Source organism: Bombina bombina, chromosome 1 (genome assembly GCF_027579735.1).
Source record: "Bombina bombina isolate aBomBom1 chromosome 1, aBomBom1.pri, whole genome shotgun sequence".
Taxonomy (NCBI): Eukaryota; Metazoa; Chordata; class Amphibia; order Anura; family Bombinatoridae; genus Bombina; species Bombina bombina.
Genome location: NC_069499.1, coordinates 847,649,997 through 847,664,298, shown reverse-complemented (window position 1 = coordinate 847,664,298; position 14,302 = coordinate 847,649,997). Strand labels below are relative to the sequence as shown.

At 41.8% G+C, this 14,302-nt stretch overlaps 1 protein-coding gene across 2 annotated transcripts in view; it reads left to right on the top strand.

Annotated features, from left to right (window-relative positions):
• LOC128646060 (uncharacterized) overlaps window positions 1–14,302 on the top strand; it is an 82,140-nt gene that overhangs the window by 23,866 nt on the left and 43,972 nt on the right. Inside the window, exon 1 of one of the 2 annotated variants that reach the window (XM_053699484.1) lies at window positions 3,853–3,918. The exons of the other annotated variant lie outside the window; for it this stretch is intronic. The gene's annotated coding sequence lies outside the window, so the exon portion shown is untranslated. Of the gene's footprint in view, window positions 1–3,852; window positions 3,919–14,302 lie in introns of those variants that run through there. 2 annotated transcript variants of the gene reach the window in all.

The window sequence follows — 14,302 nt, the reverse complement described above, 5'->3', positions numbered from 1 at the left end:
CAGACAATGGAACAGAGACCACTCTGACCTATCGCAGAGGATAGCTCTGGCTCCCCTAACTAGAGTCTCTCTATCTTGGTGGTTTTCACAGGACTATCTGTCTCCGGGTACATTCTTCCTAAGACCATCCTGGGTGATTGTAACCGTGGACGCCAGCCTTTTAGGCTGGGGAGCAGTTTGGGGTTCTTTAAAGACTCGGGGTCTTTGGACTCAAGAGGAGTCTTTTATTCTCATAAACATACTGGATTTGAGAGCAATTTACAATGCCTCATCAGCCTGACCTCAACTATAGCTTTAGTCCGGTTTATCAGATTTCAATCGGACAATATCTCCTCTGTTGCTTACAGCAATCACCAGGGATGAACTCTGAGTTCCTTAACAATAAAGGAGGTGACTCGCATTCTCCAGTGGGCGGAGTCTCACAATTGTCTCCTCTCTGCATTCCGCATCCCAGGGGTGGACAACTGGGAGGTGTTTTTTATGAGCAGGCAGACTTTTCATTCCAGGGAGTGGGCTCTCAACCCAGAGGTTTTCAAATGATAATTCTCAGGTGGGGGGTTCCAGAGTTGGATTTGATGGCGTAACATCTAAGCTAAGCTTCCAAAGTATGGTTCAAAATCAAGAGAGCCACATACCGCTCTGATTAACGCTCTAGAGGTGCCTTGGAACTTCAGTCTGGTGTACCTGTCTCTCCCCCCCCCCCCCCCCCCCCCCCCGTCCCGTTTGCTCTCCTTCTTCGAGTCATTGCTCGTACCAAGCAGGAGAGGGCATCTGTAATTCTAATAGCTCCTGCATGGCCTCACAGGATCTGGTTTGCGGATCTGGTAAAGATGTCTTCTCTTCCACCTTGGAGGTAACCTCTGAGGAAGTACCTTCTACTTCAGGGTCCATTCCTCCATCCAATCATGGATTCTCTGAAGCTGACTGGTTGGAGATTGAACGCCTTGTTCTGTCTAAACTTGGTTTTCTGTAGCGGTCATTGATCTATGCTTCAGGCTCGTAAACCTGTTACTCACCGGATTTACCATAATGTATGGCGTAAATAACTTTTTTGGTGTGAATCTCAAGGTTTCTCCTGGAGCCGGGTGAGGATTCCCTGCATTTTATCATTTCTTCATTATCGCCTGGAGAAAGGTTTGTCAGTCAGTACTCTGAAGGGTCAGATTTCTGCACTATCTATTCTTTTGCACAAACGTCTGGCAGATTTTCCAGGTGTTCAAGCTTTTGTTCAGGCCCTGGTCAGAATCAGGCCTGTGTTTAAACCTGTTGCTCCTCCTTGGAGCCTTAATCTAGTTCTTAAAGTTTTGCAGCAGGCTCAGTTTGAGCCCATGCATGTTGTTGAAATAAAGTTATCTTGGAAGGTCCTGTTTCTCCTTGCTATTTCTTCCGCTCGCAGGGTTTCTGAGCTTTCAGCTCTGCAGTGCGATTTCCCCGTACCTTATTTTTCATGCAGATAAGGCGGTCCTTCATACTAAATTGGGGTTTCTCCCTAAGGTGGTGTCAGATCAAACTATTAATCAGGAAATGTTTGTCCTAATCCTTCTTCTCATAAGGAATGTCTTTTGCATAACTTGGATGTTGTGCATGCTCTAAAATTTTACCTACAAGCTACTACAGATAGATTTTCGGCAATCTTTTGCCCTGTTTGTTGTTTTTTCTGGAAAGCATAAGGGTCAGAAGGCCTCTTCTACTTCTCTCTCCCTCTGGTTAAGAAGTAAGAGGAAGCCTCCTGAGAGAATTACGGCTTATTCCACTAGGGCTGTCTCCTCATCTTGGGCTTTCAAAATGAAGCTTCTGTGGAACAGATTTGCAAGGCGGCAACATGGTCCTCTTTGCATATTGTTTTCAAATTCTACAAATTTGATACTTTTACCTCGGCTAAGGCCTCTTTTGGGAGAGAGGTTCTTTAAGCGAGGGTGCCTTCTGTTTAGATCCTCCTGCCTTTCTCCCTCCCTGTTCATTCCGTGTCCTCTAGATTGGGTATTGGTTCCCACTAGTAATTGGAATTATGTTGTGGACTCTCCATGCCATAGGAAAGAAAACAAAATGTATGCTTACCTGATAAATCTCTTTCTTTCCGGGCTTGGAGAGTCCACGACCCGCCCTCTTTTTAAATTATAATTCAGCAGTTTGTTTGTTTTTTTGAGAAAAACCTCAGGCACCTCCTATTCCCTTGAGTTTCTTCTTTTTCCATTTTCCTTTGGCTGAATGACTGGGGGTTATGGGTAAGGGAAGTTACACTTAACAGCTTTGCTGGGGTGCTCTTTGTCTCCTCCTGCTGGCCAGGAGTTGAATGTCCCACTAGTAATTAGAAAGACGTTGTGGACTCTCCATGCCCGGAATGAAAGAAATGTATCATGCAGTGTCGCAATTCATTTTTCCAGAACTCCAATACAGGTTTCTAAAGAGACAATATGTTCACACTTGCTACAAACATATAATCCCTGAAGTGTCTGCTCCAGTGATGCAAATATATAGCAAGCTGTACATTGAATGAGATTCTTACACATTCTTACTAAAAGGTTTATCCTAAAAATATAAACATGATATTCCCACGTGGTTACTCCAAACCCTTGTTTGCCCAAACTCCCCTGTTTCACTAACTCTCTACTCAAACAGAAAATCTTACTTTAACATAGAAAATCAATGCAGCAAACCCATACAGAGCAAAGCTTCCACAGTTACAGGCCCACACAGATGAAACTAATCCCTCCCCTAATTACACAAACAAAACAAAAAAAAGTATCTGTTAAAGTGAATGTAAAGTTTAATGAATGATTGCCCAGTTTAAAAAAAAAAATACTGTTAAAAACAGGGGCACTTTCATTCATTTAAACTTTTTTTAAATACTTACCTTTTTCTTTAGGAAACCCGGACCTGCGATCCTCCACCTGCAGCTCCTCTGTACTTGCCTCAGCAATGACGAAACTGGCTTCATCCAATCATGGCGTGCACCCCAGAGCGTCCATCTCTTGAGGCCACGCCGTGATTGGAGAAAGCTGGTTTTGTCATTGCTGTGCTAAGTACAGCATGAGAAGCAGGCGGGGGATCGCCAGTCTGGGTTTGCTAAAGAAAAGGTAATTTATTTATTTTTTTAAATGCTGCAATGTAAAGTTGAATGGATGAATGTGCCCCTGTTTTTAAAAGCAGTTACGTTTTTAAAATGCACCCCTTACACAGAAAACAATTTAAAAAATCCCTGTTTCATTAACTCTTTACTTAAAGTGATGGTAAATTTGCCTCCATAACTTTACATATTCTGAAAGCTCTTGTCATTACTAGCATATTGATCTGCTTATTTATTTCAAAACTCAATTAAACTTCTAAAAATCAGCGTTTTTTTCGGGATCCGTTACCTGATTTTATACAGCCCCTGTCAGAGATTTTCAGAGTGTAGTATTTGATTGGCATCTCTTTCAGCCAATAGGAGCCTCACCATGCGCCCCATGGATTTTACTTACAGCACGCTCCCGTGCTTGTAACTCTGCCTGGAAGTGCAACTGCGCAACTCAATACGCTATTTGCGCAACTAAAACAGTGAGGCCGCTAACGGGTACAGGTATTTAGTTGCGCAAATAGCGTATTGAGTTGGGCATGCGCAGTTGCATTGCAATCCCTGGTAGGGGGATTATTGAACAGGGGGGATTTGTACACAATATTGTTTGTTGTGTCATTGCTGCGATATGTGTGAGATGTGGCTCTGGCAATGGCTGGACTTTAGTTTCATTTCCGGGAGTATTTACGCGGCATATTTTGCATGTTTTCTCCTTTAGTGCAGGGGCGGTCCTGTGAGGCATTCCTTCATTCGGGTGGGGCCTATCGACTTCCTGGCTTGACCGGCAGCGCAGGAGACGTAACGGTTTCTGTGGTCCGGGTCATAGGAGGTGGTGAGGTCTCCGGCCATTGGAGTTTATAAAGGTGCCATTTTTATTTAAATTGTACATAGTCCGTACTAAAGCCACAATCTATGGAGGACTCCGACACGTTACTCCCTCTTTAACTAAGTCTAGTACCTGTGTTTATTGCGAGGAGGTTCTGGTAGATCCGCCTGCTCAACTGTGTTCCACATGCCTTGATAAAGTCACGACATCTAGAAAGAAATGGATGTCTAGTACTACTGAGTCGTCCACCTCTGAGGGCTCCCCGAGGTGCGTTCCCTACATACATCTCCGAGTACACATGCAGCGCCCCAGGGCATGTCTATTTCTCCTACAGGAGAGATTCGTTGGCCGTAAGATTTTGCGGATCAGCTGCAAACAGCGGTCTCTTAGGTGATAAGTGCCTTACCACGTTCTGCCAAGCGCAAGCGTAAGGTAAAATATGGCGATCCGGGGGGATGGAGCTAGCAGCCGAGGAGAGCAGTCGCATCTGCTTTGAGCTCCGGCTAAAGATATGGCATAAGGCTCCAAAAAGGACACACTACCTACTTAAAAGACATTCCCTTTAGCCACGGACATGGAGGGAGTTGGCGAAAGCTTTTATTTATCTTTTATAGGGGCCAAATACGCCCTTAGATCACCACATGGCGACGCTGATCAATGAGGCGTAGGCGGCACCTCTAGTCACACTCCTGCAGGCAACCACACAGGAGATCTATGGCAGCTGATTACCAGCCGTTGTCAAATCGCATCGCTACAATTTGGGGCATTTTACAATTGAGTCCGGGATTTACAGCAGTTCTGAAGGTGCTTCAGGAGCCTGAAACGAACACGCTATTACGAGCCCACATCAGATAGAGACAAGAAAATGGAGGATCCTCATACCACAGTACGCTCGACGATCACTATGAAGTTGATCACCTCCCTCCTGGGAGATCTGTGCACTCGCTTAGATCAACATCAAGAGCACTGTATAACTGCATTGCGGACCGCATTCAGCTCACCTTACACTGATGCGCTCACTGAGATCCTACCCGCTTGCAACAAAAATTAGCCACGCACCTGGGGGGATGTTGCTGGATCACAGCATTGCCCCCTAACTTTGTCAAGCACTTGGCTGGTTAACAATGTGCGGGGAGCTGTGTGTATTTCAATACATATATATGTGTGTAATCGTGACCTATAGATGAGCTTCTCGTGTTAATTTTTTATTTTTCTGCAATATATATTGCACTAAGAAATGGGTGACCATATTATTGGCGATATATTTTTCTGTGCATTTGATTTCAATGGTGTTCTTTAGTTCTTTTATTAGTAGGTTTTCTAAATTTTCACATAGATCGGTGAGATTTTTAGGGGTATTGTGTAAGGTGTTAAACTCTGTGCTATTATTATCAGAGAAGATTCCTTGGAGGATTTCCTCTCTTTGAGCAAAAATGTCCATATTTAGATAAGTTTATAATTTGATAAATATGTATTAATAATCGTAGTGTATCAATGAGTGAATAAGTGATGGAAAATTTTGGGAATTATAAAGGTGTGTCTCTAACGCTAAAGAAGGTTAAAGATTATTAGTGAAAAACAATTAAGAGTGAGTGCACCTATTGGATTGAGGGATCGATGGGGTAAAAAAACAGGTGAGGGGAGCTGTGTGTATTTCAATACATATATATGTGTGTAATCGTGACCTATAGATGAGCTTCTCGTGTTAATTTTTGATTTTTCTGCAATATATATTGCACTAAGAAATGGGTGAACAAATAGGTGAAAAATAATGGAGGTATGACTACAAGAGGTTAAAAAACAGAATATTTAATTGTTGCAATAAAAACACAATATGACTGGATTATAAGTTCTGACTTGATTAAGTTAGTGGTAAAGAGCTCTATTACCTTGAGGAAAATAGTATAGTTAAAATTTCTTAAAGTTAAAATGACATTACATTCATACTATAGTATTCAAAGCATTTGATAAGAACAAAAATAAAGGTAAAAATAATTATCGTGGAAGGTGGAAATAAATGTTCATCTGATGATTTGCATGTATCTTTTGATGTGACTTTAAGTGGAAAAGTAATTACTCACAGTTTGCATGAAAAATTTTCCAAGGTGTCTGATTGGTTGGAACAGACAAGCCTTTATGTGAATAAGATTATATATTCCGCTGTGATTTTGACTAAAATTCTTTAAAACTTGTAGATCAAGATTGTAGCTTTTGATGTGACTTTAAAGGGCCATTATACACTCATTTTTCTTTGCATAAATGTTTTGTAGATGATCTATTTATATAGCCCATAAAGTTTTATTTTTAAATATATGTATAGTTTTGCTTATTTTTAAATAACATTGCTCTGATTTTCAGACTCCTAACCAAGCCCCAAAGTTTTATGTGAATACCGTCAGCTTCCTTCTCCAGCTTGCTCCTGTTTGTGTAAAGGGTCTTTTCATATGCAAAAGAAGGGGGAGGGGGGAGTGTCTTATTTGCCACTTGCAGTGGGCTTTCCAGCTACCTTTTCAACAGAGCCAAACTGACAGCTTCTAAGTAAGTTTTTAAACGGTTTTATACTGGATTTTTATATCAGTATCTGTGCATCTTATTCTTTATAGTAGTGTCTGTTACATGCAGTTATATGAAAATGAGTGTATACTGTCCCTTTAAGTGGAAAAGTAATTACTCACAGTTTGCATGAAAAATTTTCCAAGGTGTCTGATTGGTTGGAACAGACAAGCCTTTATGTGAATAAGATAATATATTCCGCTGTGATTTTGACTAAAATTCTTTAAAACTTGTAGATCAAGATTTTAGATGAGGATAACAAATACTTGATGGTAAAGATGCTGAAACTGTTTACCTATACTGGGTTTGCAGGAGTTTCAGTTGTTGGTATAACTTGGTTCAGTTTGCTGAAACTGTTTACCTAAACTTGGTTTGCAGGCGTTTCAGTTGTTGGTATAACTTGGTTATAGAAACTGTTTACCTTGTATTGGTTCTTTACCACTAACTTAATCAAGTCAGAACTTATAATCCAGTCATATTGTGTTTTTATTGAAACAATTAAATATTCTGTTTTTTAACCTCTTGTAGTCATACCTCCATTATTTTTCACCCATTTCTTAGTGCAATATATATTGCAGAAAAATCAAAAATTAACACGAAGCTCATCTATAGGTCACGATTACACACATATATATGTATTGAAATACACACAGCTCCCCTCACCTGTTTTTTTACCCCATCGATCCCTCACAGTTGTTTGAAGGAACAACTGTATATTAGGGTTGAGCTGTCTCAATCCAATAGGTGCACTCACTCTTAATTGTTTTTCACTAATAATGATTAACAATGTGCGGCAGAGAAGAGCGTGAGCTCAGTGAGGTCTCCAAGAAAAGGAAATGGTTGGGAGCCGAGGCTAATCACGCCACACATGGGGCTGACCCACTAATAGCATCAGAGAAGCCGCAGAAGCATACAAGGGCACATACATTTGCGACGAGGCCAGTTCTTACAGAGACACATTGCTGAAGCGCCGCTCACAAGCTTCTACCGCTCTGAGACATGGAGGATCCAGATATGGAAATTCTGAGACGCAAGATTCCCACTACAAATTTGGTCCCCTCTACATAGCTGGACTTACATCCCAATTTCCGCTTTTGCACGTTTTTGGGGACTTTGATTTGGAGGCAGACCACTGTCTGAGGGACACTGCACTTCCCAGGGAAGGTAGACAATCTGCTGAGCGGATTCAGTTTAAAACTGGAATAGGTTGAACTTTCTTATAGCACTCAGTCTCAATGCTCAGCTGATCTCTCTGTTAGGAGTCTATATAATGATTTCTGAAATCCAGCTTTGATAAACTTCTTGGGACCCGCATATAAGTAGTAGTAAAGCCTACTTAACCTTTATAAATGGTTATCAGTCATTAACGCACTTTGTCTAGGTCACCACAGGTTTGGAGTAGCCTAACACTTGAAACAAAATAACAAACTAATAATCCTGGTAACAGTACTTTAATTGTAGTAGTAACTGTTTTCTATATTGTTTGCTTGCTTCCATGTTACTTCTCTTTGCCTCCGCTTTCTAGGTGTTTTATAATTGTTTACCGTATATCCACATTGAGATTGCGGTGTTAGTAGATTACTAGCTCAGCTAATTTTATAGCCCTCTAGGGTTCTTATCTCCTTTATGACTGCTAGAGTTTATAAGCTCAACATCCTTCGTTAGAGGGACATACACATTAAGGCATGACTACTGACTTAGCTTAAGAGTCTATATACATTTATCCCATGTACCTTCACACAATTAATATTTCAATGTGTTGTGAGTCAGGACCGCTTGAGTGCCTATTCCCAATGTATGCACAAATTACATCAGTTTAGATGGTGCTGGCAGCCACGGCAACATGCTGCATAATGCAGAAGGAGTGAGGTACGCCAGTTTTTAAATATGACATAAACATTAGGGGTGTCTATTACTTTCACACTCAGCAATATTTCTTCTGTTAAGTGTGATCAGTCCACGGGTCATCATTACTTGTGGGATATTAACTGCTCCCCTACAGGAAGTGCAAGAGGATTCACCCAGCAGAGCTGCTATATAGCTCCTCCCCTCTACGTCACCTCCAGTCATTCTCTTGCACCCAACGACTAGATAGGATGTGTGAGAGGACTATGGTGATATATTTAGTTTTTATATCTTCAATCAAAAGTTTGTTATTTTATAATAGCACCGGAGTGTGTTATTCCTTCTCAGGTAGATTCTTCTTCAAATTCTACCAGAGTTTTTCTATGATTTTAGCCGGAGTAGTTAAGATCATATTGCTGTTTCTCGGCCATCTGAGGAGAGGTAAACTTCAGATCAGGGGACAGCAGGCAGATTAATCTGCAAAGAGGTATGTAGCAGTTTATTATTTTCTGACATGGAATTGATGAGAAAATCCTGCCATACCGTTATAATGTAAACTCAGCCTTGAATGCAGTAGATGTAGCTGATATCAGGCTGTCATGTATGTATATTTTACACTTCAGTTTTCTGGGAAATGGTACTTCTCTGGCTTTTAAACTGTATACATAGACTTAACCTATTTTGCAGGGACTTGCAATAGGTTTTAAATGACAATTAATTATTGAGGTAAAACGTTTTTTTGCTGGCATGTAAAAACGTTTTTTTCTCTGAGGTACTGGGTGAAAAAATGTTTTGGGCACTTTTTTTCCACTTGGCAATAGTTTTGATTTAAATTAGAGCAGTTCCGGTTCATCTCTACAGAGTTCAGGGATCTCAAGAGTCTTTTTTGAGGGAAGTAATCATTACAGCAGAGCTGTGCTGATTGTATTGACTGTGATATAAAAAACGTTTATTTGTGTATTTTTTTCTGCTGCCTGGGTTAGTTATCATTTGCTGAGGGGAACAATCCTTTGCTAAAACTGTATATTCTGACAAAGATTGATGCTATAACTTAATTATTTTATCTGTTATAATATTTTCTGTGCTTCTTAAAGGCACAGTTCGTTTTCATATTATTTGTAAATTACTTTGAAAAGTATTTCCAAGTTGCTGTTTATTTGCTAGTGTGTTAAACATGTCTGATTCAGAGGAATATCTCTGTGCTATATGTGTTAATGCCAAAGTGGAGCCCAATAGAAATTTATGTACTAAATGTATTGATGCTACTTTAAAAAATAGTCAATCTGTACAAATTGAACATATTTCACCAAACAACTAGGGGAGAGTTATGCCGACTAACTCGCCTCACGTGTCAGTACCTGCATCTCCCGCTCAGGAGGTGCGTGATATTGTAGCGCCGAGTGCATCTGGGCGGCCATTACAAATCACATTACAAGATATGGCTACTGTTATGACTGAAGTTTTGGCTAAACTACCAGAACTAAGAGGTAAACGTGATCTCTCTGGGATGAGAACAGAGTGCGCTGATAATGCAAGGGCCATGTCTGATACTGCGTCACAGTTTGCAGAACGTGAAGACGGAGAGCTTCATTCTGTGGGTGACGGTTCTGATCCAAATAAACTGGACTCAGACATTTCAAATTTTAAATTTAAGCTTGAGAACCTCCGTGTGTTACTAGGGGAGGTATTAGCGGCTCTGAATGATTGTAACACAGTTGCAATCCCAGAAAAAATGTGTAGGTTGGATAAATATTTTGCGGTACCGACGAGTACTGACGTTTTTCCTATACCTAAGAGACTTACTGACATTGTTACTAAGGAGTGGGATAGACCTGGTGTGCCTTTCTCACCCCCTCCTATATTCAGAAAAATGTTTCCAATAGACGCCGCCACACGGGACTTATGGCAAATGGTCCCTAAGGTGGAGGGAGCAGTTTCTACTTTAGCTAAGCGTACCACTATCCCAGTGGAGGATAGCTGTGCTTTTTCAGATCCAATGGATAAAAAATTAGAGGGTTACCTTAAGAAAATGTTTGTTCAACAAAGGTTTATATTGCAACCTCTTGCATGTATTGCGCCTGTCACGGCTGCAGCAGCATTTTGGTTTGAGTCTCTGGAAGAGACACTTCAATCATCCACACTAGATGACATCACACACAAACTTAAATTCCTTAAGTTAGCTAATTCATTTATTTCAGATGCCGTAGTACATTTAACTAAACTTGCGGCTAAAAATTCAGGATTCGCCATTCAGGCACGCAGAGCTCTGTGGCTAAAATCCTGGTCAGCTGATGTTACGTCTAAATCTAAATTGCTTAATATTCCTTTCAAAGGGCAGACCTTATTCGGGCCCGGCTTGAAAGAGATTATTGATGACATTACAGGAGGTAAAGGTCATGCCCTGCCTCAGGACAAGGCCAAAGCCAAGGCTAGACAGTCCAATTTTCGTTCCTTTCGTAATTTCAAAGCAGGAGCAGCATCAACTTCCTCTGCACCAAAACAGGAAGGAGCTGTTGCTCGCTACAGACAAGGCTGGAAACCTAACCAGTCCTGGAACAGGGGCAAACAGGCCAGAAAACCTGCTGCTGCCCCTAAGACAGCATGAATTGAGGGCCCCCGATCCGGGACCGGATCTAGTGGGGGGCAGACTTTCCCTCTTCGCCCAGGCTTGGGCAAGAGATGTTCAGGATCCCTGGGCGTTAGAGATCATATCTCAGGGATACCTTCTGGACTTCAAATCCTCTCCCCCAAGAGGGAGATTTCATCTGTCAAGGTTGTCAACAAACCTAACAAAGAAGGAAGCGTTTCTACGCTGCGTACAAGATCTTTTATTAATGGGAGTGATCCATCCAGTTCCGCGGTTGGAACAAGGACAAGGGTTTTACTCAAATCTGTTTGTAGTTCCCAAAAAAGAGGGAACCTTCAGGCCAATCTTGGATTTAAAGATCCTAAACAAATTCCTAAGAGTTCCATCGTTCAAGATGGAAACTATTCGAACAATTTTGCCCATGATCCAAGAGGGTCAGTACTTGACCACAGTGGATTTAAAGGATGCTTACCTTCACATACCGATTCACAGAAGTCATTACCGGTATCTAAGGTTTGCCTTTTTAGACAGGCATTACCAGTTTGTAGCTCTTCCATTCGGACTGGCTACGGCTCCAAGAATCTTCACAAAGGTTCTGGGCACTCTTCTGGCGGTACTAAGACCGCGAGGAATTTCAGTAGCTCCGTACTTAGACGACATACTGATACAAGCTTCAAGCTTTCAAACTGCCAAATCTCATACAGAGATAGTACTGGCATTTCTAAGGTCGCATGGATGGAAAGTGAACGAAGAGAAAAGTTCTCTCTTTCCACTCACAAGAGTTCCCTTCCTGGGGACTCTGATAGATTCTGTAGAAATGAAGATTTACCTGACAGAGGACAGGTTAACAAAACTTCAAAATGCATGCCGTGTCCTTCATTCCATTCAAGAGACCAGAAATTCTCTTCTATGGTGGCTTTATCGGCCACATCTGTCCAGGGGAATGCCATTCAGCAGGCCAGACTGGTCAATTGTAACAACAGACGCCAGCCTACTAGGTTGGGGCGCTGTCTGGAATTCTCTGAAGGCTCAGGGACTATGGAATCAGGAGGAGAGTCTTCTTCCAATAAACATTCTGGAATTGAGAGCAGTCCTCAATGCTCTTCTGGCTTGGCCCCAGTTAGCAACTCGGGGGTTCATCAGGTTCCAGTCGGACAACATCACGACTGTAGCTTATATCAACCATCAGGGAGGGACAAGAAGCTCCCTAGCAATGATGGAAGTATTGAAGATAATTCGCTGGGCAGAGTCTCACTCTTGCCACCTGTCTGCAATCCACATCCCGGGAGTGGAGAACTGGGAGGCGGATTTCTTAAGTCGTCAGACTTTTCATCCGGGGGAGTGGGAACTTCATCCAGAGGTCTTTGCCCAAATACTTCCACGTTGGGGCAAACCAGAGATAGATCTCATGGCGTCTCGACAGAACGCCAAGCTTCCGCGCTACGGGTCCAGATCCAGGGATCCGGGAGCGGTCCTGATAGATGCCTTGACAGCACCATGGACCTTCAGGATGGCTTATGTGTTTCCACCTTTCCCGATGCTTCCTCGATTGATTGCCAGAATCAAACAGGAGAAAGCATCAGTGATTCTAATAGCGCCTGCATGGCCACGCAGGACTTGGTATACAGATCTGGTGGACATGTCATTCTGTCCACCTTGGTCGTTACCTCTGAAACAGGACCTTCTGATTCAGGGTCCTTTCAAACATCAAAATCTAACTTCTCTGAAGCTGACTGCTTGGTAATTGAACGCTTGATCTTATCAAAGCGTGGTTTTTCTGAGTCAGTTATTGATACCTTAATACAGGCTAGGAAGCCTGTCACCAGAAAGATTTACCATAAAATATGGCGTAAATACCTATATTGGTGCGAATCCAAAGGTTACTCTTGGAGTAAGGTTAGGATTCCTAGGATATTGTCTTTTCTACAAGAAGGTTTAGAAAAGGGGTTATCCGCTAGTTCCTTAAAGGGACAGATCTCAGCTCTGTCCATTCTGTTACACAAGCGTCTGTCAGAAGTTCCAGACGTTCAGGCTTTTTGTCAGGCTTTGGCCAGGATTAAACCTGTGTTTAAAGCTGTGGCTCCACCATGGAGTTTAAACCTTGTTCTTAACGTTTTACAGGGTGTTCCGTTTGAACCCCTTCATTCCATTGATATAAAGTTGTTATCTTGGAAAGTTCTATTTTTAATGGCTATTTCCTCGGCTCGAAGAGTCTCTGAGTTATCAGCCTTACATTGTGATTCTCCTTATTTGATTTTTCACTCGGATAAGGTAGTTCTGCGTACTAAGCCTGGGTTCTTACCTAAGGTAGTCACTAACAGGAATATCAATCAGGAGATTGTTGTTCCATCCTTGTGCCCAAATCCTTCTTCGAGGAAGGAACGTCTTTTGCACAATCTGGATGTAGTTCGTGCCCTTAAATTTTATTTACAGGCAACTAAAGATTTTCGACAAACGTCTTCCCTGTTTGTCGTTTACTCTGGTCAGAGGAGAGGTCAAAAAGCTTCTGCTACCTCTCTCTCTTTTTGGCTTCGTAGCATAATTCGTTTAGCTTATGAGACTGCTGGACAGCAGCCTCCTGAAAGAATTACAGCTCATTCCACTAGAGCTGTGGCTTCCACTTGGGCCTTTAAGAATGAGGCCTCTGTTGAACAGATTTGCAAGGCTGCAACTTGGTCTTCGCTTCATACTTTTTCCAAATTTTACAAATTTGACACTTTTGCTTCCTCGGAGGCTATTTTTGGGAGAAAGGTTCTTCAGGCAGTGGTTCCTTCTGTATAAAGAGCCTGCCTATCCCTCCCGTCATCCGTGTACTTTTGCTTTGGTATTGGTATCCCACAAGTAATGATGACCCGTGGACTGATCACACTTAACAGAAGAAAACATAATTTATGCTTACCTGATAAATTCCTTTCTTCTGTAGTGTGATCAGTCCACGGCCCGCCCTGTTTTTTAAGGCAGGTAAATATTTTTTAAATTATACTCCAGTCACCACTACACCCTTGGCTTCTCCTTTCTCGTTGGTCCTTGGTCGAATGACTGGAGGTGACGTAGAGGGGAGGAGCTATATAGCAGCTCTGCTGGGTGAATCCTCTTGCACTTCCTGTAGGGGAGCAGTTAATATCCCACAAGTAATGATGACCCGTGGACTGATCACACAACAGAAGAAAGGAATTTATCAGGTAAGCATAAATTATGTTTTTTCTCTGTGTTGGTTCATATGATGATTTTGTTCATAATGTTGTACAAATTAGCATGTTTATTTACCTCAGCTTAGCACTAAGTACTTTACCTTTTAATTAGCCTTGGTACACTTAAAGGGCCATTTTACTAAACTGCAGTTTTAGCAATAGTTAATTTGTGAGTTATATGTGGTCTTATTTTGTTGTTACACCCCACGGTGTGTCTATGCTTATGACAATTTAACATCTCTCTT